This window comes from Danio rerio, chromosome 19 (assembly GCF_052040795.2).
Source record: "Danio rerio strain M-AB ecotype USA chromosome 19, GRCz13ab, whole genome shotgun sequence".
NCBI classification, from domain to species: domain Eukaryota; kingdom Metazoa; phylum Chordata; class Actinopteri; order Cypriniformes; family Danionidae; genus Danio; species Danio rerio.
Window position 1 is genome coordinate 14,903,425 of NC_141039.2, and position 26,399 is coordinate 14,929,823.

The 26,399-nt window shown below is 34.8% G+C and overlaps 1 protein-coding gene across 16 annotated transcripts in view; it reads right to left on the reverse strand.

The window, feature by feature from the left end:
- epb41a (erythrocyte membrane protein band 4.1a) overlaps positions 1-26,399 on the reverse strand; it is a 165,654-nt gene that overhangs the window by 137,362 nt on the left and 1,893 nt on the right. For 10 of the 16 annotated variants that reach the window (XM_087295546.1, XM_087295543.1, XM_087295545.1 and 7 more), the window contains exon 1: positions 5,811-5,946. The exons of the other annotated variants lie outside the window; for them this stretch is intronic. The gene's annotated coding sequence lies outside the window, so the exon portion shown is untranslated. Of the gene's footprint in view, positions 1-5,810; positions 5,947-26,399 lie in introns of those variants that run through there. 16 annotated transcript variants of the gene reach the window in all.

Consider the following 26,399-nt stretch of genomic DNA (forward strand, 5'->3'; position numbering starts at 1 on the left):
AAGGAGTCGCGGAAAAAAGTGAAAAGGGTTGGGGAGTCGCGGAAGAAATTAAAGAGGGTTGGGGAGTCGCGGAAAAAAGTGAAAGTGAACAGGGGACGGGGAGGAGGGCAGTTGAGGAGGGGGATTGGTAAAATGAGATACCGGATCAGATTTCAGAGGTGCTGTATCCAGATCCGGCCTGTTCCGGCACAAAATAAGCCCTGCATATACCACAGGAACAAGAAAATTTTATTGGTTTGAAAAATCGTGACTTTTCCAAACAGCTAGGTGGTGCTTAAGCACAAAACAGTCTAGCAGAGCATACAAGAATTACAGATCAAATCAAAAAAAGAACTACATATTTATATTTCAATTTATTTTCTTTCATGGCTTCATGACTTTTTCCAGCAAACAGGTGTTTGTGTGCCTTTGTGGAGGAGTAAACAAAAGTAGAAAAGCTTACGTGATAAATGCACAAGGAAAAAAAAACATGGTAAAGTGAGTGTGAGATGGGTAAAGTTGTGTAGCACGACCTTGTGTACCAGTGGTCTAGCATAAGGAAGTGATTTTGCACATTCATTCGGCTCATCACCATTGAAAAAAAATCACTCTGGTGTGCAAGAGCAAAAATGTTTTATAAAATCTGGCCAATATAATTTAAACTATAGTTTGATGTCACTTGCAATGATGGATATGCTCTACAGCACAATAAAAAAGCCTACTTCAGCATGATTATAACTAACCAGTATGCAAAGATACAAACAAAAAAAGTAGTAACCACCAAGAACAACCGAACAATGAATGTTTTAATTTAAAAGTCAAAATCTAACAGTTTTTGTACTTCCATTTGGTGCCACTAATGGTGCCAAAAATCACACACTTTACCCTTAACACCCTGCATATTTAAACACAAACTAGCATTAAGCCAGACAAAGAGCCAATAAACCACATTAAGATGCCAATTTTCATTAAACTGCTGATGGACAGACCAAATGTGACCAAATTACGTAAATTGAGATGTCCCTCTTGGGACCACTGAAGGGCAAGTGGCTGTAGAGGAGGCCATAAACACACACACACACACACACACACACACACACACACACACACACACACACACATACACACACACACACACAGGGGCTCAGGAGGATGAACTCAGAACAATCAAACCAATCAATGACCACATGGTTGCACAGACCGCCACTGTGCACCTGATCTCCATGGACACAAAACGGATGGGGGCAGTCGCTTGAGGATAAAACAGACATCTAGAAGACACAATGAATGGAGGAGCGGTAAGAAAATATACTACAAGAACGCTTTCAAAACAAGAATAGAATATCAAAATATTAACCTGCTGTACACTATTATTATGGTAACACCAAGGGTCCTAAAACATTAACACTTTAATTATAGCACTCCAGCTGTGGACTCATAACCTCCAACAAGATCTTATAATTCTGTTAAGAATGTCTAAATCAGCACAACTAGAATCATCTACGAACACACACCTTGGATGGACTCTGAGAGATCTAATATGCAATACATAATGTGTTGAAGTTGTTGGGCCAATCATGAAACCTTCACAATAAGTAGACACTTAAGGAACGAAAACTGTACTCTAACGAAGCCTCTGTATGCTGAAGAACCTATTTTCACAACAACAAAAAACTTCAGACTTTATTTTACTTGTCCTTGTCAAAGTGTGATTATGCTGTGTTATTTAAGTACTCAGAAATATAAATAACTCCTACATGTTTGGATTTGGATGATGGTTAGGTTTAGTTTCATGTTATTATGCCTAATGGGTTGTTCATACTTTAGTAAGTAATGTTTAACAAGGACATTGTTAAATCTAATTTTTCTTTTTTATTAATATTTGGACATTTACCTTTACACCAAGTTGTAATTCATTATCTTCACCATAATTTTTTGCACTGATATCACAAATTTACAAATTAAGCAATATGTTCAAAATGTCAAGAAAGAATCATAGTTGACCTCAGTTTTGAGTGTAATTTCTCAATTAATGAGCTTACAGAGTGAAAATTTTAAGGTATTTTACTCTGCAAACATTCAAATCCAGTTTAAAGCTTTCGGGTATAAACAAAAAAAAAAGAAATACAAAAAAAAAAATAATAAATATATATATATATATATATATATATATATATATATATATATATATATATATATATATATATATATATATATATATATATATACATTTTGTAGCTTCAACAAAGATCAATGATATTTAATTTATACAGTGGTGTTTTTGATAATTCAATTTCTGAACAATTTTACACACCCCAGAGCACATTTACACTGTTTATTTCACTTGTATAAATGTTTTTCTGAATTTATCTATTCTTCTAATTTGCAGTCCCCCTACAAAATAATCCCCCCAATCATTTAAATCATTCTATAATCATTTCATTTCACATAAAAACAAAATATTGCAAAGTAATTTTCACCCAATACACTTAAAAATTTATTTTTCTTGCTTGTTCAAACTACTTCATTAATGAGCTGATAAACAACACAAGTATTGCGTTTTTTTGGGGATAACTGTATTATTTTATGCTCAATCCACTTAAATTTGTTAAGGTAACTTAATTGATTTGAGTTGAGTTTAGTGGTGTATTTGATTATTCTGTTTCTGAACACTTTTACACACCCCTGAGCACATTTACACTGTTTATTTCACTTGTATATTTTTTTCTGAATGTATCTATCCTTCCAATTTGCTGTCCCCCAACAAAATTATCCCACCAATCATTTTATCATTCTACGAACATTCGTAAATCATTCCATTTTACAGAAAAACTAAATATTGCAATGTTTAATTTGCCCCAATACACATTCTCTTGATTGTTCAATTTACTTCATTATAATGAGCTCAGCAATAACACAATTATTGAGTTTTTCGGGACAACTTAATTGATTCATGTTTAATCCACTTTGTTATGGTAACCTAATCAATTTGAGTTGGGACAACATGAATGAAATGTGTGGAATCCTGCATTTTTTACAGTGATCATGCAGCCCTAGTTTTGACATGTTTTCACAGATCTGTGTCTGTATATAAAACTTAATGCAAAGAAGATACATTTCTATATTTGAGTACATCACTACCTCATACAGTAAATGTAGTCTACTTACTTAACATGAACATGTGATATAGACACACGTATTCCTGTTTTTGCTGCATGGCAGGACAATAACAAGAAGCAGGAAATTACATCAGAGAACATTGTTCAATCACTTTTTATTACACGTCCCTGTCTCTTTTTTCTGTTTTTCATACAAATAAATGGGAAGGCTTACAGGGCTTCAATTTATAAATGGGGTTTGATTACATAACATTTCTGAATGGGCGCACAGACTGAGGCCAAAGCACAGAAACAATAAACTGAAGGTAGCTATTACAATAACATGGCCTCTGGGTTTGAAATGCAATGCAAAATCTCCTGTACCCATTGCATGTGGTTTATTGACTTCAAAACTGAAGTCAAACTTATGAAAGATCCAGTGCCGCAGGGTCAAGACACTTAATATCAGTTCTCATAGAGACTGATACAAAAAGACATTTCTTTTTCTGTAGACCACAGGAGGCTGAAGTGAAACTCCGTTACACATTAATCATGTTCCTAGACAACAAAACCAAAGGAAAACACTGTTATGCTGCATGGGTATAGTTTTATAAGATTCCGATAATAATATTAAAATATATTAATCATAAAAATAATACATAAAAAATAATATTAAAAATGTTGATGTCAAAACTATAGATCTATATTTTATGACAAAAACCACTGGAATATAATGAAAACATTAGGTTCCATAAATATGTTTCAGGCTCGTAAATGGGGAGGTTCGGGTGGTTCGAAAAACCCAGCTTGCACTGACAAAGGTCTAGAATTGGTCCTCTGTATGAGCTTATTTATTCCATTGTTTGACTTTTATGCTATCATAAATTGTGAAACTAACCCATCAAAAAAGGCTTTAAGACCAAAAGGAATCTTCTGTTGAATTATTATTATGTTTAGTTTAAATATTATGTGTGGCCAAATTCTGAATGAGCAAAGTTTAATGTACTGTCCAGTTTGCTATTTGCGTATAAAAGTCAACTTTAATTTAAAACAAGTTTTAACAGATCCCTAACAAAAAAAAAAAAAAAATTGGATAGATAACAAAGTTGTATTTTAAACAAACGTATCTTTTCACATTTCTTTATTCTAAATTGTCACATTTAAACTGCTAATCTCAACATTATTTAAAAACTTTAATTCAAAACTTACAGTTTAAATACACATTTGTAAATAAACACTTAGTAATATAGTAGTAAACAGTAAAACTGTATGGCAATTTGACAAAATGGTAAGAAACATTTTTAATAAATCAGAAAGTGTGGATACGATCAATTATGCTTAAAATGTCACTAAAATACAGCATTAAACCTCATAATTATTTAGAAATGAGGCAAATAACTGCAAGCTCCAGTTTTTCAGAAAAAAAAACACCCCTTTCAATAGGCGCCCTACAGGCCTGTGTTTTGTAGATCTCATACTGTAAATATATCAGAACTTAAATTTTTATTTTTAATATGCTTAGCTAATAATTTAATTAGGACAACTATAAAAGACTATTTACCTTAGATTCCTGATGTCAAATAGCTGTATCTCAGATGAATAGTGTCCTATCTTAGCAAATACTGTAGTAGACAATGATTGGTTCCGCACAAGTTGTCCCAACCCAAATTGATTATTTTGCACATTTAAGTGGATTAAAGATGAAACAATTAAGTTGTTCTAAAAAAAATTTTGTTTCAACTCATTTTAAATAAGTAGTTTGAACAAGCAGCTAATGTATTTTTTGAGTAAACCATACATCATCAGAAATCTCTTTAGTCAGGTTTCAGAAGATGTAAAAAATCCCAATTTCAAAATATTGTTACTTTTGACTGTTTTGTGATCTAGGATCACACTTGTGCTTTTGTATCATAACACAACCATCTGTAATCTTAAAAATGACACTGATGATATAAATAGCTAAAGAGTTTATGTCACAAATGATTTTGTTAATTTAAATAAAACAAGCTGAAATACCATCAGCCGACCAAGGTTACATTTAACAAATTCTTTATTCATTAAATAAGAAAGAAAGAAAGAAAGAAAGAAAGAAAGAAAGAAAGAAAGAAAGAAAGAAAGAAAGAAAGAGAGTAACTTCAGATCTTTTTAATTTGAGGTTTTAATCTAATTATCCTTCCCCCAACAAACAGTTAACGTTAATTTACAGCCGCAGATTCACAACAAGCTTCAGTAATAAACACCGAGGCATAATATATCATGGTTTACAGTAAATATACCTGCCTCTCAAGTAAACATGCGCTTTATTTTGATTCAGCCTAACGGAACAATTTCCCACGACACAACTGAACGGACATAATAAACTCCACAGATATGATCTCTTTCGCGACAGTTATTGAATTCTTTTAAATCAAGCACATGACAAGAAAGCACTGAGTTGACTAGTGAGTCTCTTTAACTAACCAGTCTGAATGAAAAAGGCACTCGCCAACAGTGCACCTATAACAATACAATAAATCAAAGCGCGCTCAAAACGACAATAACTTTAAAGCTTTCGTAGTTTCTCAAAGAAGCTGTCGATCAGAATACTTTGATATCGAGAGTCATAATGTGGGAGCAGGTGCGCGTGAATGGGAATGTCTGAAAATGGCGCCGAATGTGAAAAAAATGTCAACAGATTCCCGTCCTCGCGAGCATCACACAATACACAAGCCAGCAGCAAGATCCCCCTCTTACCTTTCCCTTTAATTCATCAACGGGTAGAAATAGTCCACTGTAAAATATCCTGAAAGGGGTTTTCCGCAGATTTCACCCAGGCAATCCCATGTACAAAATTATCCAACCTTTTTTAAAACGGTGTTTAGATTCTAGTAAAAAGGGGGAGCTTTCTATGCAATGAGGCAAGCGTATTTGTGAAAGCCACCAATAGGAGACGAGCAGAGGTGGGAATCCGCCAATCATACACGAGATCACTGAGCTTCGGTCCCTGGCGCTAGGCTGCAGCAGCATCGTAACCAAGGAGACTTAGAAACGGGATCAACTGGATTCGTTTTGTAACTGTTTCATTTTAGCTGCTACTTTGTGTTTAGAACAGGAAAATGTGCTTTTGTTTTAACTTTTTACAGATGTGTTTCCCATACATCAGGTGTCATATTTCGATTTGATAAAGCCACGGACCCAAAATGTAATGTTTGGACCCAAATGTACTGCACGTTGTCCTCATCCTTAAATCAACATCACCCGGTTTAGTTCACCTTGTTAAAAGTCACTGTGGATTTAACCCAAGGAGCTCATTCAGTGAATATTCATTCCCCTTTGCTTTTACAAGATGTTAGTCTGTTAGATAAGAAATGTAAGGTTTGTGCTTTAAATCTTTCAACTTAAAAGGACAATTTCTTCAAGAGGAAAGTTTTACTGCAGGTCCTTGGTTGAGGATATAGACTGGAATAGAACTTGGCTTTTACCTGGGAAATTTTTCATTTCATTCATTCATTCATTTTCTTTTCGGCTTAATCCCTTTATTAGTCTGGGGTCGCCACAATAGAATGAACCGACAACTTATCCAGTATGTTTTATGCAGTGGATCCCCTCCCGCTGCAACCACTGGGAAACATCCATACAAAGTCATACACACTCACACACTACGGAAGAATTAGCCTACCCAATTCACTTACACCACATCTTTTTGGACTTATGGGGGAAACCGGAGCACCCATAGAAAACCCATGCTAACACAGGGAGAACATGCAAACTCCACACAGAAATGCCAACTGAACTGACCCAGCTGGGGCTCGAACCAGCCACCTTCTTGCTGTGAGGCAATTGCGCTACCCACTGCGCCACCATGCTGCTCAATATTGCATTTCCAACAAGGCAAAAGATATACATTTAAAAATTTTACATAAAATGTATCTGCTAAATTCTAATGTTTCTAAATGTTTGGACATCGACAGCTCCTGCCCGTCCTGCAAACAAGCACAGGAGACACGTATTTTGATGGTCTAATCTCCAAGCAATCTTGGTCACTCCAAAGATCTCATACATTTGATTCTGCCAATCTAGTGAATCCAAAAGATAAACCCCTGAACACATCATAGACATTATTGATCTTTTATGGCAAATTCACTCACCAACAGAAATTCGCAAATAATTACAAAATCCTTTGCTTATTTAAGAAAGGAACTTAACTCCCTCCAAAAAACACTTCACCGTATTAAGACTATAAAAAACTAATATTCCTTAAATATTATGCAGTATTTAAAGAAGATCCTCCATTTTAGTTGCTTTTCTTATGGTTATTTGTTTAAGAGTAACTGCAATTTAGTATTTCAGGCATTATTATTTTCTTATTAATAATACTATAATTCTTATTATTTAAATTTAAATTTTCATTTCTGTCTACTGCTTTTATTTGAATTTGGATGTGATTTTTTTTTCTTTTCACTATGTATATTATTGACCTTTTTTAAGATCAGTCTGTGATACCTTGGACTTGCTGATGTTCTTGTATTGTCAGTTCAAGCAATAATAAAAACAATGTCCTCATCCTATATAATGTTGTTGTTTTTTCTCAATAAAGATATATTGTGAACATTTTGGAAAAAAAATTCCCCTCTGTAGTATTTCTTATTAACATTTTATGTAATGGTTATCTGTTTGTTTATTTTGTTCTTTGTTTGTTTGTTTACAACATTGTATGCTGTTTATTATTATATATTTAATTTTCATTTAACCATAATCGTTTTATTAAGTATTTTATAATTAACATATTATTTCAATCGAGTGGGTGTGAATGCAAGTGTATGGGTGTTTCCCAGTGCTGGGTTGTGGGCTTCCACTGTACATATACTGGATAAGTTGGCGGTTCATTCTGCTGTGGTGACCCCTGATTAATAAAGGGACTAAGCTGAAAAAAAATGTATGAATGAATGATTTCAATCACGTGTTTTTTGTTTTATGTTTTTTATTATTTGTTTTTGTTTCATTCTAATGTGCGTTTAATCAATCTTATTTTGCTGTTCTTGTTTGTTTATTTTTTCATTTTGATGCATTTTCTCCACACATTTCCATGGATCTTCCATTTCCAGCAGTTTCTTGCAGACCCCTTGGGGTCCCTGCCAAGCCCCATTTAAAAGCCCCTTCCATTTCAGCCACACAATTCAGGCATAGTTGACTCACGTGAATTAAATTCACCTCAGCAACTTAAAGAAGGTTCTGCTGTTTTTTGTTGTAGTGTAAGCAAATATACATTTACTGCTTACACTACCACAAAAACAGCAGAACATATAAAATATATATAAAAAATTAAATGAATGTGTGTTTTATTTCTTTCAGTGCTATTGTCTTATGTGTCTTATTTTACTACTTTTATCATTTCTTGAAGTGCGAATGATTAAATTTATTAGTGTCACTAATCTGGAATATGAAGTGTCTGGTGTACAGTAATTCAGTTGCAGTTAAATGAGCTGTCTCCTATCATTAATGGCCATTTAATGTCTTCATAAGATTGTAGTAAATCTCAGCATTTTGTCCAGCCACACAATAACTATGACCTGAGGGGTTGGGTGTGTTCAAAATACCCCATCATCCATCACTACTAAATAATGCATGATGGTGCCGCCCTAGTGACTGCACAAACAAACAAAAGTGTATGTGTGCTTTTAACTGTTAACATTTATTTGTTTTGGTTTCTGTGTGTGTTTGCTTAATTCTAAAAGGAACATTATTAATCAATGAAAAGTTAAATATAAAAAAATATTATTATTATTATTATTTTTTTTATGAATACTACTACTATTACTGTTATTATAATAATAATTATTATTATTATTATTATTGAATAGTATTATGACAACCACTACTATAATAATAATAATAATAATTATTATTATTATTATTATTATTATTATTATTATTATTATTATCACATTTACTATCATTATTATTATTGTTGTTGTTGTTGTTATTGTTGTTATTATTATTATTATTATTGTGTTGTTGTTACTATTATAATTATTATTATTAATATTATCATTATTAATATTGTTGTTTTTGTGATTGTTGTTGTTGTTGTTGTTGTTACTATTGATATATCTATTGGTATTGCTATTATTAATATTCATTCATTACATTTTTTTTTTTCAGCTTAGTCCCTTTATTTATTTAGAGTCGCCACAGCAGAATGAACCGCCAACTTATTCAGCATATGTTACACAGCGGATGCCCTTCCAGCCAAAACCCAACACTGGAAAACACCCATAAACTCTTGCATTCACACACATGCACTACGGTCAATTTAGCTTATTCAATTCACCTACACCTCATGTCATTTGACTATGGGGGAAACCGGAGCACCCAAAAGAAACCCACGCGAACATGGAAAGAACATGCAGATTCCACACAGAAATGCCAAATGACCCAGCCAAGGCGCGAACCACCAATCTTCTTGCTGTAAGATGATCATGCTACCCACTGCGACACCGTGCAGTCCAGTGCTGTTTTTATTGTTTTTAATGTGAATGTTGTTGCTGTTGTTGTTGTTGTTACTATTATTATTATCATTATATTATTAGCATTATTGTTGTTATTATTGTTATTATTATTGTTGTTACTATTATTATTATTGTTATTATTATTATTATCATCATTTATGTGCACATATACAAATATAATGTGCTTTAAAATAAGAAAAACGTAGAAAAATATTTAGTAATATTTAGTAATTTGTAAAAAAAATATTTAGAAAATTAGAAAATAATTTCAAATCACATCTGATGAATTTATAGTCTGAATACAAGATAAGATTAATTGAAAACAAAATTGTAAGGCAGTAACTAAAATACCAGCTGGACCAAACAAAACAAGTTTTAAGCAAATGACATATTTTTTATTTGTATTTTTTTATTTCTGACTGTGCAAGCAAAAAAGTGTTTGAGTCCTTTTTGTTTGAATCTTGTTGTTTGAGCAAAAAAAAATCTAAGTTTCCAGTCAAGAATGACTAAAAATTTGCTGAAACGTTTATATTTTTTAACGCTGGTTTCATGAATAACTAACAGTAAACGCAACTGTCTCTCACATTCTTACTTCCTGTTGTTTTCCACAGCAGGATCATTAGCTCTTCCTGTCGCTGCAGTAATGGGCAGGTTTTTTTATCCATACATCTGCTAAAACAAAATGACAGCACCAACCAGACAGTCAGTGTCCCAAGAGAAGTGTGCGACAGAGGGGCGGCACTCACAACCCCACCCCACCCCACCCCTCCGGAACCTCCTGCATCTCCTCCCCCAGACCTCCAGCATTAACATCTGTGCTAGTGGGCACCAGCTGGGCACCAAACCCCTAATTACAGCTCTGTCGACCACTATATCATTAGTCAAATACCTCTAACCTGACAGGCCGTAGGAGAGGATGAATGATGTCACATCAAACATGCTTACAACGTTTTTGGGGATCGTTACCACAGCCAAAAATATGTCAACACACTGGCTGTGTTTCAAACAAAAGCCAATTTGTAAGAATCACAGGACTATATGGAGGCTGTATGGTATTGGATTTACATATAGTAATTGAGAGAAGATGTTATACTGTTAACATGAGGGCATTCAGTATATGAAGAATTTTTATTATATTATGTGCAAACAATTATATTAAAGAAAACTAAAAGAAAAATGTGCATGGTAAATTTTGCTATGTGCATCACTAATCACTCTTTACATATCATAATTATAGGTTTTATAAATATAAAAAAATGTGGGTAAAGTTGTAAGGCAATGATGTAAAAGCTGATATGTAAAGCTGGGCATAATAAAATAAAAATTAAAAATAATAATATTAATAAATTTTATATAATAATAATAATATATAAAATAAAAAAATAAAATAGAAATGAAATGAAATAAAATAAAATAGAATGACATAAAATAAAATAATAAAATAAAATAAAATAAAAATATTGTTAATCAAATTATATAAACAGAATATATATATAAATAAATATATATATATATATATATATATATATATATATATATATATATATATATATATATATATATATATATATATATATATATATATATATACACATATATGTGTGTGTGTGTGTGTGTGTATATTTTTAATTACGTTACAAATGACTTTCTCATTTTTTATTTGTTTTTTGGTAAATGTAAAACACAAAAAGCACGATCTTTCCTTGAGTGTTTTTGCGTTTAACAGTGTCCTCCTGGGATGATGATCATGATGTTTTTGTGGTGTTTTTTTTCCCCCTGCATGTTGTTAATCCAGAGCTCAAGCCAGTGGCCACCTGTTCCTCCATTTCTCCATCTGACTCTCTGCTGCCATCTGCTGTCACCATATAAAACTACACTAAATGCATGGCTAAATTGATTTAATTGAATCTTTTGATCACTCTATATATTAAACAAAAAACGAATTATATATATGATATAAAAAAGAATGTACTGTATATTTAAGGATTAATTAGATACAATGTTTGATATGTCAAAAACACTTTTCATTTTCATCTATTTAAACCTATTAGAGTCATTTATTGTCTTCAGCATAAAAATACAGGCTATATAATTATTAAAGTTCTTTCATAGAATCTATATTAAGTCATTCAGATGAGCTATTGTTAAGCTAATAGTAATAAAATTAAATCTCTTACCTGTTAAACCTGGCATAACAACAAATTTATAAAAATATAAAATATTTCATTAATTTCTGTTTCATTTTAAGGGTTTAGGGTTTGTCCTTTTAGTAGTAAAATAAAAGTCTGTATAAATACCATTATCAATAAAAAATAAACCTAAACATTTCAAATAATAGTATTGACGGCCGTTCATTCCGCTGTGGTGACCCCAGATTAACAAAGGGAGTAAGCAGAATAGAAAATGAATTTATGAATGAATGAATGAAAACTATTGACCCAAATAGTGATGCTTTCATCATGATTTTCCATGGCCGTTTCTGATTTTTACAAGCAAAGTGGCTGTTTCGAACAAAATGTTTGCTTTAGTACAGGCTAAATCTGCTCTGTTTTCAATTGGCAACTACTGCACTTTAATCATGATCCACACAAAGGAGCAGCATACATTATGTTGGGTGGGTTGTGGTCTAAAATAAATTCTATCATTTCAAAATATGAAGTGAAAAGAAATCTGATTTTGTGAAATTATGTGACAAAAACCTACTGGGACAAACCTACATTGACAGACATGCAGATTAAAACGACAGATTCATTCTCTTCCAGCAGAGGGAATGTGTAGACCTGCACAGCGTCTTAAATTGCAATTAGCAAAGCAGCTGATTACATCGATAATCTAAGAAGAAAATACATCTAAACTTTTACAATGACAGTATGTACGCTGTGCCGCAGTAGGCAGTGCTGTCGCCTCCCAGCAAGAAAGGTCACTAGTTCGAGCCTCAGCTTGGTCAGTTGGCATTTCTGAGTGGAGTTTGCATGTTCTCCCCCTGTTCCTCTGGGTGCTCCGGTTACCCCCTCCCCCTCGTCCAAAGACATGCAATGAATTGGGTAAGCTAAATTGTCTGTAGTGTTTGTGTGTGAATGAGGATGTTTCCAGAGATGGCATTTCATACAGTTGAAGTCAGAATTATTAACCCCCTTTTGAATTTTATTTTCTTTTTAAATATTTCCCAAATGATGTTAAACAGATCAAGGGAATTTTCACAGTGTCTGATAATATTTAAAAAATTTTTTAACTCATTTTAAATAAAAAATTATTATATTATTAGTTAAGCTAATTTTTTTCTAGAGTCAACAAATCGATAACAACCCTAACTTGCCTAGCTAACCTAATTAACCTAGTTAAACCTTTAAATGTCACTTTAAGCTGTATTGAAGTGTATAGAATATCTAGTAAAATATTATTCACTGTCATGATGGCAAAGATAAAAGAAATCAGTTATTAGAAATAAATTATTAAAACTATTATGTTTAGAAATGTGTTGAAAAACTATTCTCTCCATTAAACAGAAATTTGGAAAAAATAAAAAATAAACAGGGGGCTAATAACTCAGGGAGGTTAATAATTCTGACTTCAACTGTATATATGCCTATTACTTAGGGAAGCCTATTACTAAGGGTGCATTTTATTGTATGGTTCTGATACATCGTTCTTGTACACATCAACATAGTTTAGATCATCTTGCCACTGACCTAAACCCTATCCTAAACACAACCAAAAGTGATTTCACTATTGTTCACTAATGCATGTTTTATCTTGATTTTACATAGCTTTCATATAATTTTGTCTAACTGTGCTTCACTAGTCTTTAACCGAATGTTACATGCTCCAATCTAACACAGGGCCACCTGGTGGTAAGGAGAAAAAAATCTCTTTTTACTTCTAAACATGTAAGTTTAACAAAAACTCATATTTATGCATTTTAAAGCCCTTTTGCGTAAACTTATTTCATATCGTCTTTAATTATGAAACGACCTTAAAACTTTCAAAACTTTCAACCAAATGCTTTAGAATGTCAGAGTTTGGGGTGTAAAGGCTTTCAGTGGAGGAACGTAAATCTCTCAGATTTGATTAAATTAGATTTTTTTGTTTCACAGATGCAAACATAAGGGAAAATGAATATATATATATATATATATATATATATATATACACACACACATACAGTTGAAGTATTAGCCCACCTGTTTATTGTTTCCCCAATTACTGTTTAACGGATATTTAAAAAAAATTTAACACATTTCTAAGCATTACAGTTTTAATAATTAATTTCTAATAACTGATTTATTTTATCTTTGCTACGATGACTGTACATTATTACATATTATTACATATTTTTCAAGACACTTCTATACAGCTTAAAGGGACATTTAAAGCCTTTACTAAATCTACAAGTTAGGGTAATTAGGCAAAGCCAAGGGCTGTTAATTTTGACCTCAAGATGTATTTAAAAGAAATTAAAACTGCTTTCATTCTAGCCAAAATAAAACAAATCAGACTTTCTCCAGAAGAAAAAAATATTATCAGACATACTGTGAAAATGTCCTTGCTCTGTTAAACATAATTTGGGAAATAATTAAAAAAGAAAAAAAAGAAAAATCAAAGCAGGGCTAATAAATCTGACTTTATATTTAAATAGTGCAAACTGTTTCTTATGCAGTGTCTGCAGTGTAAAAGATCTCCACATGCTCTGTTTATCTATCAGTTGTTCTTGGCTTACACCATCAGTTGCTGTCTGAACATGGTGAAAGGCTTTTATAGTGATGGTAGTGGTGATAACCTGTGTCACTTCATCAGCCCAAGGTTTCATGTTTCAGGCCTCAACTCTGACAGCACAGATAAGACTGATCTGATTCCCAACCAGGCATCATCTGTCTGTCTCAAAGAAAAGACTGATACTGTACATTTGCAACTCCCTAAAGCAGCTTCCTTAGTTTAAAGGGAACCTTCATGCAAAATCGGCTTTTGGAAGAGGTTAGGACAGAAATGTGTGTAGGTATAATGTGTCCACGGTCATAATGGATTGATTCAAACACAACAAGTATCTATTTTAAAATTCCTAATGTAAAAATAGGACTAAAATCCCAGCAATTTTGAGGCCCACATATTGTAATATTTATATAATTTTAAACAATTCTTTTTGAGCTCCGTTATCCATAGCCACTGGTATAAACACAGCTGTATATTGTATACAACTATAAACGAGAATGCTTAAATCACATAATAGGAGTTAGTATTGCTTAAGTCTATTTTGTACAGTATCTTAGCTATAATAGATAGCTATAAAGCACCATATTTATTCATTTGGTATGCATCCTGTCTCATTTGTGAGTCCACTTTGATTGGGCGGAGAGAAGCAGCTCATTTTCATTTAAAGGCACAGGCACAAAAAACATCTACAACTCCCTATGACCCAAACATTCATTTTCAATAGCATATAACACATGATTTAATGGGTATTTTGACATGAAATTTTACAGGCACATTCTGGCGACACAAAAGACTTATTAACCATCTTGTAAAAAGAACAAAATTGGAGCATTTGTTATGGAAAGTATCATTATTCTTGGTTCTTAACACACACAGTACCACACTGCATTTAACAATTGTGGAGTTCACTGAGGGAGCCATACTGTGACCGGCAGCGATGAAAGACCAGTTTTTGTTCTGCTGCGCTTTGCAAAACTCAATGTAAAGAAAGGAAGTAATACAACAGACTCACCACGTATCACACCGTGGCATTTCCAATGACATCAGCAGCCAATGAAGGATGATCCAGTCCAGGATGCAAAAAAAAAAAGAGAAAGAAACAGACAAAACATACAGTATCAGCAATATGTTTACAGCCAGAGATCACATATATAAAGGTATATTTAAATTCATTTGTGTGTTTCCTCATTTACAGCTGCTGAATCTGTTAATAATGTATACAAAATTGTATCTGTGCTAGAATTCCATATACAGTATACTCCTTAAATTATCAAAGAGCAATTCACAAAGCAGTGTTTGAACTGTGCATTGTAATAAGTCTGGTCAGATTTATTTAGACTCATTTTCATTAACTAACCCCATTTTGTTGTTGTTGTTTTGATGGAGTGATCTTTGATCTTTAGTCATTCATAATGCATATGATATATTACCTGACATATATTTTTCCGAACAAAAAATAATCAGATGTAATTTATAATTATACCAAAAATTCTTTCATTTTTCTTTAGCTTAGTCTCTATTTCAGAGGCCATCGCAGCAGAACTTACTAGCAACTATTCCATTATATGTTTTATGCAGCTTCCATCCGCAACCTTGAACTGGGATACATACGCACTCATTTACACACACAACCCAGCTAGCGAAATTTATGAGGCTCAAATCTTGCCCACACCAAACACGTACATCCGGTCCAGATATCGCATGGAATGATGGCACTTGGGCGGTCCACTCCTGTTTGCCAGATCTGGGCCACGAATAAGCCAAAGCAACATCACATATCAGCCAGAATTCAACCAACTGAACCAGAACTGATCCTATTCTGGGCCACAGTTTGATTTTATTCTGGCCCAGATCTTGCCTACACGTTACACTTCCCGGGTGTGGCAAAGTACAAAAATCCCAGCATGCATTGCAGTATGAATACATTATATAGCTTATTGATGCTCCAGTTTTCATTATTAGCTGTTGATTCTGTTGTTTATGTTGACATTGTTGATTTTGTCACTTTTAGTATCCTTTTTGTGATGTTTTGTTCATTTTGTTAATTGTCACCGCTGTTGAGGTTTATACGCTGATTATTGATGTCTTTTTGAGCAAAAGTTGATCCATAAACCTTTTTTAGCTTATAAACCTTCATAATTGTGTGCAATGTGCAAGCATGTTATTATGTTACTTCTAATAATAAATTAAACATAAGTTAACATCAGTGAATATTATTTCATCAAAGGCTGTGCCTTACTTTATTTTTTATGTTTTATTTTCATTTTTTTACTTGGCTTGTTTGCTGTAATGAATAAACCTTTTAAAGCAAAGTTCTTAAAAGTTACAGCAACCCAAAAGAAAATTTTTATTAAGAGGTCGAGGGCTAAAACCCCAACTAAAGCAAACACTTTTCTTCATGATAGTGACTTTAGTCTGTTTGGTTCATGTATGTTTTAAACAGTGGTCACCAAACTTGTTCCCTGAGGGCCGGTGTCCTGCAGATCTTTAGCTCCAACCCTAATCAAACACACCTAAACAAGCTAATCAAGATCTTACTTGGTATTCTTGAAACACCCAGGCAGGTGTGTTGAGGCAAGTTGGAACTTAACCCTGGAAGGACACTGGCCCTCCAGGACCAAGATTGGTGACCCCTGTTTTAAGATAACTGGGCCAAATTTGCCATATTTTCCCTGGGCCACATTAGGCTCACAGCCGCATTAGCCAGAGCTTACTGTGCCAAATATTTGCCAAAAGTGGCCCACATATGTCTAAAGATAACACACTTACACGTGTGAGCCACTTTAAGTTTAGACCCAGATTAACCTTAAATGACTATGCCACATTTTTCCTCCATCATTTTGGCCAAATTGATCATTTTCTACATGGGCCACATTAGGCTCTCATTCAGATTACATTTTGCCGTAAGTGCCAAATCTTTGCCTAAAATAGCAAATATACGAATTTGAATCTTTAACCAGAGAAAACCCACAAGAACAAGAGAGAACATGCAAACTCCACACAGAAGTGTCATCTAGCCCAGCTGGGACTCAAACCAGCGAACTTCTTGCTGTGAGGCGACAGTGCTAACCACTGAGCCACGGTGCCGCAGACTATAAATGTAAATATAATTTACTTCTAAAACAGTATTTGAGTATTTTGTATTTAAAATATAAAATATCCATTTATTTAAGTCATGAAAACTCTCAAAGAGAATTACAATGATAATTACTATCCCACTGCTGGGTTGCAGCTGGAAGAGCATCCGCTGCATAAAAACATTATCTGGAATAGTTGGTTGTTCATTCTGCTGTGGCAACCCCTAATAAAGAAGAGACCAAGTTGAAGAAAAAATGAATGAATGAATACTGATGTTTTTGGTCTTGGCGACATCAGTTCTCACTTCTGAGCTTTGTTACAGCCAATATATTAACGGACATGCTGTCTGAAAACAGCACACTGCTGCTGCAAACATAATATCTCTTCACAGTCCAATAGAATTGGTTAAAGTTAATAATCTTAAGTAAATGATTTAGACTTTTGCACGCTGGAGGAAGGACGACACCATGGCTGAAGTATATCTTTTACACAGGTAATGTTCTGATTTAAAACAGAAGAAGTGTTGTTCAGCCACTGAAACTTTCCGGCAAAAGATTGATGTGACTATTTTCAATTTCATAAGGGACCTTTTACAGCATCGAAAATGTAGATTTTTATTTAGTTTAACAACAAAACATTAGTAAATAGCGCCATTCTGCCAAGCTTGCTTTACTGAGGTGAAGATGGATTCACATCACATTGGTTTATTTTTGAACAATGACTACCTAGATGAGCTCCTTATTGTTTACCATGCTGCGTTAAATATTCGGTCTGAAATAGTATTTAAGTATGGCTTAGTAATAATAAGTGTAATTCCTGCATATCAATGACCAAGTACTAAGCATAAAGTAGTCTCTTTAGAATAAAGCACATGAGAGAGTGAGACCAGCAATCCTTGTATGCATGAAATATTGCACATTATGACAAGTTTTGCTTGCTAATTACACAACAGAAAATGTGCTAGATATAATACAGTTATTCGTTCAGAATTGTAGAACTATAAAGTTCTATAAAGTTTTCAAACTGGCGAATGACATGATCAAGTGGCTGTCTGTCATCTTTAATGTGCGAGTTTGTGAATTCAGAGGGCATCCCTGCTGAAGAATCCAGCTTAAACCAGCCAAAACTCATTGCGCGCTCTCAAATATACGCCACTGATTCATTTTATTTTATTTTTTTTTAGAGGTTTTCCCTGCTGAGAAATCCAGCTTAAACCAGCTTAGGCTGGTTGGCTGGTTTTAGCTGGTGGACCAGCCTGGTTTGAGGGGTTTTGGCCATTTCCAGGCTGGTTTCCAGCCATTTCCAGCCTGGTCTTAGCTGGTCAGGCAGGAAAATGACCAGCTAAATCCAGCTTCACCTGCCTGGTTTAAGCTGGACATAGCTGGTTTTGGCTGGACTCCTAGCCTGGCTAGGCTGGTCAAGCTGGTTTTAGCTGGTCATCTCCCAGCCTGACCAGCTAAGACCAGGCTGGAAATGGCTGGAAACCAGTCTGGAAGTGGCCAAAACCGCTCTAAAAACCAGGCTGGTCGACCAGCTAAAACTAGCCAACCAGCCTAGGCTGGTTAAAGCTGAATTTTTCTGTAGGGATGGCTTTGGATGGCAGGGGAGATGTTTCAAACATATGATATTATGCTAACCGGTTAGCATTTAGGCTGATCATCAACTGCACCTTTTATAGGACTATAGTTTCTTCTTTGTTCAGACACAATACCCAATGTCTGATGCATTAATGATTATGTTAACAATGTAAAAAAAAAAAAAATAACATTCATTCATTCGTTTATTTATTCATTCATTTTCTTTTTGGCTTAGTCCCTTTATTAATCAGGTATCACCACAATGGAATATACCGCAAACTTATCCAGCATATGTTTTATGCAGCAGATGCCCTTCCAGCTGCAACCCAGCATTGAGATACACATACACTACAGCCAATTAAGCATATTCAATTCATCTATAGCGCATGTCTTTGGACTGTGGGGGGAAACCAGAGCACAGTGGTTCCCAAACTTTTTGTTCCTTCTCAGAAAAAATTGTCCCTCCAAGTACTACTATATGACCAGTATAGAAATACAGTAGCGTAGTAGGCCTAATTAAGCAGCTACAGCTTTGCACAGTTTAAAAACGTGGCAGATTAATTGCTATTATTAAGAATATTTATCATTATCAGCCACTTTAAACCTTATAAATAGTTTGAACATTAACACTGCTGTGCATACATGTCAAAAAAACAAACAAACAAAATAAAATGTCAACGTTTAAATTAAAATGTGTTTTTAAAAGATCAATAAAAATGGTAGGCCACTGTTCTTAAAAAGTAAAAAAGATTCCTGTACCTAAATGTAAAGTGTTAAGCTAAAGTATCCTGTTCATCAAAACCTGGAAATGTTGCTCGGACCTCATAAATATAGGCAATATATCATCATATTCATACATGAACCATTTTTGATCAATTTTTAAATATATTTTGCATGCATATTGGATTACTCTGCATACCACTAGAAGGCAGCACGCATACCACAAGTGGTACACGTACAACAGATTGAAAACCACTGACCTAGAGGAAACAAATGCAAACACGGAGAACATGCAAACTCCACACAGAAATGCCAATTGACCTAGCGGGGGCTCGAAACAATGACCTTCTTGCTGTGACTGCACCACCGTGTTACCTCCTCCCCCCAAATTAAATTAAAAGAAATATCACGACCAGTTTGCCAACTATTGAGATATGTATACCACGATATGCATATTTGCAATATTTTGATAACTTTGACATATTGTGCAGCCCTACTGTTACACTTATCATCCTTGACATAAATGTAACGGTGTAGTGATGCACATATTCCAATTGAACTGCCTTTAGGTTCAGCATGCATTATAAATGGAATGTTTCGTTGTGGTTATTTTAGTCAAAAGATGAGAGACACAAGCATGTGCATTCTATGTAAACACAAGCACGTGTTTACATGGACAAACAATGGAAAAGTAGCGCATTGGAATCGGAAAAAAAAGTGTTCAGTGTAAATGGCCCCTTAAAAAACACTGAGACTCAATGCTTCACGTGAAAGAGATGCTCAGCATTCTACAACACGTGGCGCTCTCATTGAAAACAACTTAAAAATACGCTTAAATAAGCAAGTATGGGGAAAGAGAAGTTCTAGGCACAGAATTATTCACTGTTTACTTTAATTGAGCCCCATTACACTATTCCTTCGCAAACCCATTTCAGCTAGACCATAATTTCCTGGCTGTGCCTGAAGCCTCTCTCTCTCTATAGCCACAGGGCATTTTCCACTGCAGGTGATATCAAGCAGATCTGTGCTGCTGTCCACGGAAAATGTGGAGCTAAAACACTGTTCTTTGCATTTATTTATAACTACTATATTATATTTCTTTGTTGTTATAAGGAGCTGTTTTGTCTTACTTGCTGAGAAGACGCTACAGAAGATGGGTTAAGTTTAGCTCCATCACTGTTCAAAGTAAAGGAAAGATCATGAAAAAATAGTAAAAACCTAGGAAATTTCTCCTTTTTGCTGTATCGAAAACGTACTAAACTGTGACACCAATGTGTCATAACAAACCAAATCATACAATTTGTAAACCATTGCAACCCTAATAAAAGGGTATGGAGAGAGATTTCTCTGTCCTTTCCTAGTGTTTCTCTAATTCCGGTGAACAGCAGTTCTCTCTACCTCAGCAAACTGAAAAAATGTCAAACAGAAGAGAGAGTGAAAATATGAGCTAACTGTCTATAAATACTTTCTCTTGGTCTTATCAGGCACTAGTAATGTTCAATATTTAATGTTTTCCTGATTGAAGCCAAGTGCTATTAAGCTGAAGACAGGTGCCTCGTGTTTCATTATCTTGATGCTGCTGAGATCAGTGGCCTTTCTTTCTCCCCTGAATTCTATTTCCAGAAAATTATTTTTGAACATGACTGGATCTATGCGAGTTATAGATGACATACCAGCTGGAAGTTATTTTTAGAAAAAAATAACATAATCTTTGTATCTCAGACAAAGCTATTGCGTGGATTCCATCTCTCTGACACTTTACATATGCACTAGATTGCTTATTGCACCTGACAGTTTCTAATAAAATCACTCAATATCTCGAACATTTCTGAGTGTGCTTCACACAGGTGAGTGCTCTACTTGTTTTCATCAACCTTAAATAACTCCTATGGACAATATTCATTCATTCATTCATTTTCTTTTCGGCTTAGTCCCTTTATTAATCTGAGGTCACCAAAGTAAAATGAACTTGTTTGACGCAGTTGATGTCCCTTACAGCTGCAACCCATCACTGGGAAACATACATACACACTCATTTACACTCATACACTACACACAATTTAGTCCACCCAATTCACCTGCACTACATGTTTTTGGACTTTGGGAGAAACTAGAGCACCAGGAGGAAACCCACGTGAACACATGGAGAACATGCAAACTCCACCCAGAAACGGCAACCGACTCAGCCGAGGCTCGAACCACCGACATTCTTGTTGTGAGGCGAGAGCTCATATGAACAATATTTTTCACAATATCATTCACCGGGCACTTTATAAGGTACTGTCACCAACTCGGTTCCAGTCATTCCCCTCGCTGGCCAGCACAGGTCATCATCACCGGACTTCTAGACATTACATCATCCACTTAAACAGATAAGCACACACACCTGTCCCTCATCCCGCTAACGACCCACGCTCACAGATATAAGCCACACACTCACGCCAGTTCAGTGCGAAGTCTTGTTCTGCCCCAGCTAACACTACTGAGCGTTTCTTGATCCTTGCCTGCTTTCCTGTTGACAACTTTGGACTGTATCTCGACTCTGTCTTGCCTGAAGCCTGCCTTGAACTTTAGCCTGCATCCTGACTTTGAACCTCGCCACCTGCCTTCGACCCATGCCTGAATACTCACCTTGTGTTTGCCAGCCGCCAGTCTTTCGACTAACTACCTGATTAGATGACAAATGGGTTGGCAGTTCAATCCTTTCCTTGGTAGTTCCTTCACTTGGCCTTTTCCCCTTGGCAAAGAAACTTTCCAAAGATGTCTGTTTCTTACTTATTTTGCTGCTTTTGAGTTAGATTTGGGCGCTAAAGTGACCGAGATGTAAGCGAGAGAATACGGTCAGTTTTCAAAATAAAAGACTTTTCAAAATAAAAGATTGTTCAGGCTCAAATAATAATAAAATGGAAATAATTAATGATTTCTTGTGCAGCCTGGTACCAATTGATCCACGGACTGATGGTTGAGGACCACTGAGCTAGGGGATAAAATGAACTAAGGCAACATGATCATTCTCATAATTGTCCACTGCTAAGAATGTTTTTAAATATGAAGCGACACCCCACATAGCTTGCTGAGGCCCCCTTGTGGGCCAGGACCCCCCTGTTGGGAACGCTGCTCTATTGGATTGGACCTGGTGAGTGTGGAGGCCATTTGAGTACAGTGAACTCATTGTCATGTTCAAGAAACCAGTCTGAGATGATTTGCTCTTAATGAAATGGTGCGTTATCTTACAGAAGATGGGTACACTGTGGTCATAAAGGGATAGACGTGGTAAGCAACAATACTCAGGTAGACTGTGGTGTTGACTTGATGCTCAGTTGATATTAATGGGCCCAAAGTGTGCCAAGAAATCATCCCCACACTATTACACCACCACCATCCTGAAGCGTTGATACAAGGCAGGATGAATCCACACTTTTATGTTGTTGACGGCGAATTCTGACCCTACCAGCAGCAGAAATCGAGACTCATCAGACCAGGCAACATTTTTCTTATCTTCTGTTGTCCAATTTTGGCGAGCCTGTGTGAATTGTAGCCTCAGTTTCCTGTTCTTAGCTGACAGCAGTGACACCAAGCGTGGTCTTCTGCTGCTGTAGCCCATCTGCCTCAAGGTTTGACGTGTTGTGTGTTCAGACATGCTCTTCTGCATTCCGCGGTTCAGTTGTAACGAGTGGTTATTTGAGTTACTGTTGCCTTTCTATCAGCTCGAACCAGTCTGGGCATTCTCCTCTGACTTCTGACATTGACAAGGCATTTGAGCACTGCTTTTCATTGAATATTTTCTCTTTTTCAGAATATTCTCTGTAAACCCTAGAGATGGTTGTGCGTGGAAGTCCCAGGCGTTTCAGAAATACTCAAACCGGTCCATCTGGCAGCAAAAACCATGCCATGTTCAAAGTCACTTAAATCACCTTCTGATGCTCGATATGAACTGCAGCAGATCGTCTCGACCATGTGTACATACGTAAATGCATTGAGTTGCTGGCGTGTATTTGAAATTATTAGAAAATTACACTAGGACAGGTGTACCTAATAAAGTGGCAAGTGAGTGTATATTAGTTAGCATAATTACTGCTATCTAATGTTAATATGTTAGTTATGTACAGCTTTAAAATAGCTCCTATGTCCCATGTTGTATTCATATTTATGATTGGGTTTATTTAAGAAGCATCGTGGTCCTGCAAGACAACATTTGACAGTGAAGCTTAACTTGACATGACTCATTGAATAGCTACAGCTACACAAAATACACAAACTATTGTAAGATCAATGTATCGTTTTGCCATTCAGTACATGTTTTTGTTTAATGTAATACACTGATAAACTCTTTCTGGAATATAATGAATATAAACAATTTCTAATGTGGTGTGAGGATTAAGAAGAACTTCTATTACACAAACCGTAGCATGCTATTTTCATTAAGATTTCACTACAACATATAATCAAAGTATATACCCTATGAAAGTCCTTACTGTGAAACAAGTGTAACTAATTTAGAGGTGAAGACTATGGGGCACTGTGTTTTCACATTGCTTTAATTGCATGGGATGATTGCCATAGTACTAGATCATGTGCTAACGTGTTTACGTGTAATATTCCTTTAACTTTAAGTCATACAGGCTTCATGGGCTTAGTTAGTATACTTTCTGGCGGAGGTAACAAAATGCAATGATTTGCAATACAGTTTATAGACATTTTATAACAGAGTCAAGACAAAAACATACTAGTTTGAAACTAACATATTTATGTAGACATTTATAAAGCGTACAGAACATTATAATAAATCAATTTAATGATATTTTGAAGTACATTTGAAATATTTTTGTTAGCATCCATCCTCAGAAGTGAGCTTATTTTGATGTGACTACATACTGCAATATATAGCACATAAGTGCATGATATAGAAGCTGTATAATTGTGTGAACAAAATGTAATATGACAATTGGCATTTATAAGATTTTACATTCTTCTTGGCTGCTTTAGGCAAATCACTTCACATGACAGCAGACAAAAATATTTAGATGTAGAGGATGCAACTATTATTGAACTCATAAATAACAATGCTGAAATTCCATAATGCGAGCACATCAACAAAGGTGGACCCTACATCAACATATGAAAAACACAAAAGTATCCTGCTGAGCTCAAGTTTAACCCCAAACCACTCAAATCCCAATAAATGTTTACCCATACAGACTTACCACAACAGATTTATTCTAAGCTGCACTTCATGAAACAATGTCCACCTGAACTTCTCTCTTTAATAACAGCTTTTCCCCATTACAATGACTACTTTAAACATAGATCTCTAGGCTAGTGTATGCCCAGACCTTAATGCACCTGCTCTTTAATATATTACATAACTGATCTTACGAACCCTGTCTGAATGGAGCTGGGTTATTTATTATGCTTTTCTGCAGAGGAAAATATCTCTGATTATTAATTGACATTTTTCCTACCTATTTTACACTCTTTAAAATAAATATATGGGAAGAACTAAAAATAAGTTTTCAGTGACGTCAAAGAATCTTTTTGTGAAAATTAAAATAAAAGGTTACCCTGATCTACAAAACGAATCAAATTTTGGCTGAATAAATATGCTATCCATTAATATATTTGTTAGGACAGTGTTTACTAAATAGAGCTCTGAAATCAAATCTAAATACTGAAGAAAAAAAAATTAAAAAGCTGTCCAAACTAAGTTCTTAGCTGTAACCAGGGGGATGGCACTGACAACAGAGGTGTTGATCCACATGCAGGTTTATTAGAATGGTCAGGCAAGCAGTGGTCAATACAGGAGCAAACAGATGTTTATACCTATGGGCAATCTAGAGTCGTAGTCAAAAGGCAGGCAGATGGTTAGAAGTCAGGCAACAAACAGGATTAAAAAATAAACGAGGCAAGGAAAAACCACAACAAAACAAGACAAAGGAAAACACGTTAAAATGTCACTTAACAGATAACAATGTGAGCTGTATATATGTGTGTGTAATCAGTACTTGAGAAGCATCAGCTGTGTGTATGCTATGCAATCAGTCAGGATCAGGAACCATGTGTATATGTTGCATGACTGAATATGTAGTCCATTTACAAGCAGATTTGTAGTCCTATGTGTGTGAATGTTTTCCAGCGATCTCTGGTGGTTTGATCGCTGGTGATCATGACATTAGCAGTGCATATTCATAAATTGAGTTTTGCTATTTCATGTAAGGAAATGTACAATACAGTATACCTTCTTGGAAATTGTCTTTAATTACTATGATATTGTTTTAAGCATAAAATAATAATAAAAAATGCATTAATTTTAAAACAATAAAATAAATCAATAATGTTGTATGTGGTCATGTGGTAACCAGGGATGGGCAGTATTAATGTTAAGTATTACAAATACGTGTTTTAAATACCAAATAGTATTTTCACATTTGCATTTGATAGGGTATTGTATTTTGTATTATTTGTATTTTAAAATACTGTAAAATACTTTGTAAGAAGTGTACATGATGAAATAAAAAAAATGCTGCATCTGATTGATGCTTGCTCAGTTAGTTGTCAAGCTTGAGATCAGAACAGACATTTGATTAAGAAGGTGGTCAATGCTTGGAGTATGGATGGAAATTATGAATACACATAAAGATCAGAGTGGTTATATTTCTGAGCAAGTTAGCAATCGTTTAAAATAGTGTACTGCACAATGCTAAGAATGTGCAATTGCAAAATAACGTACAATTCAGCATCAACAACCTTGCTTA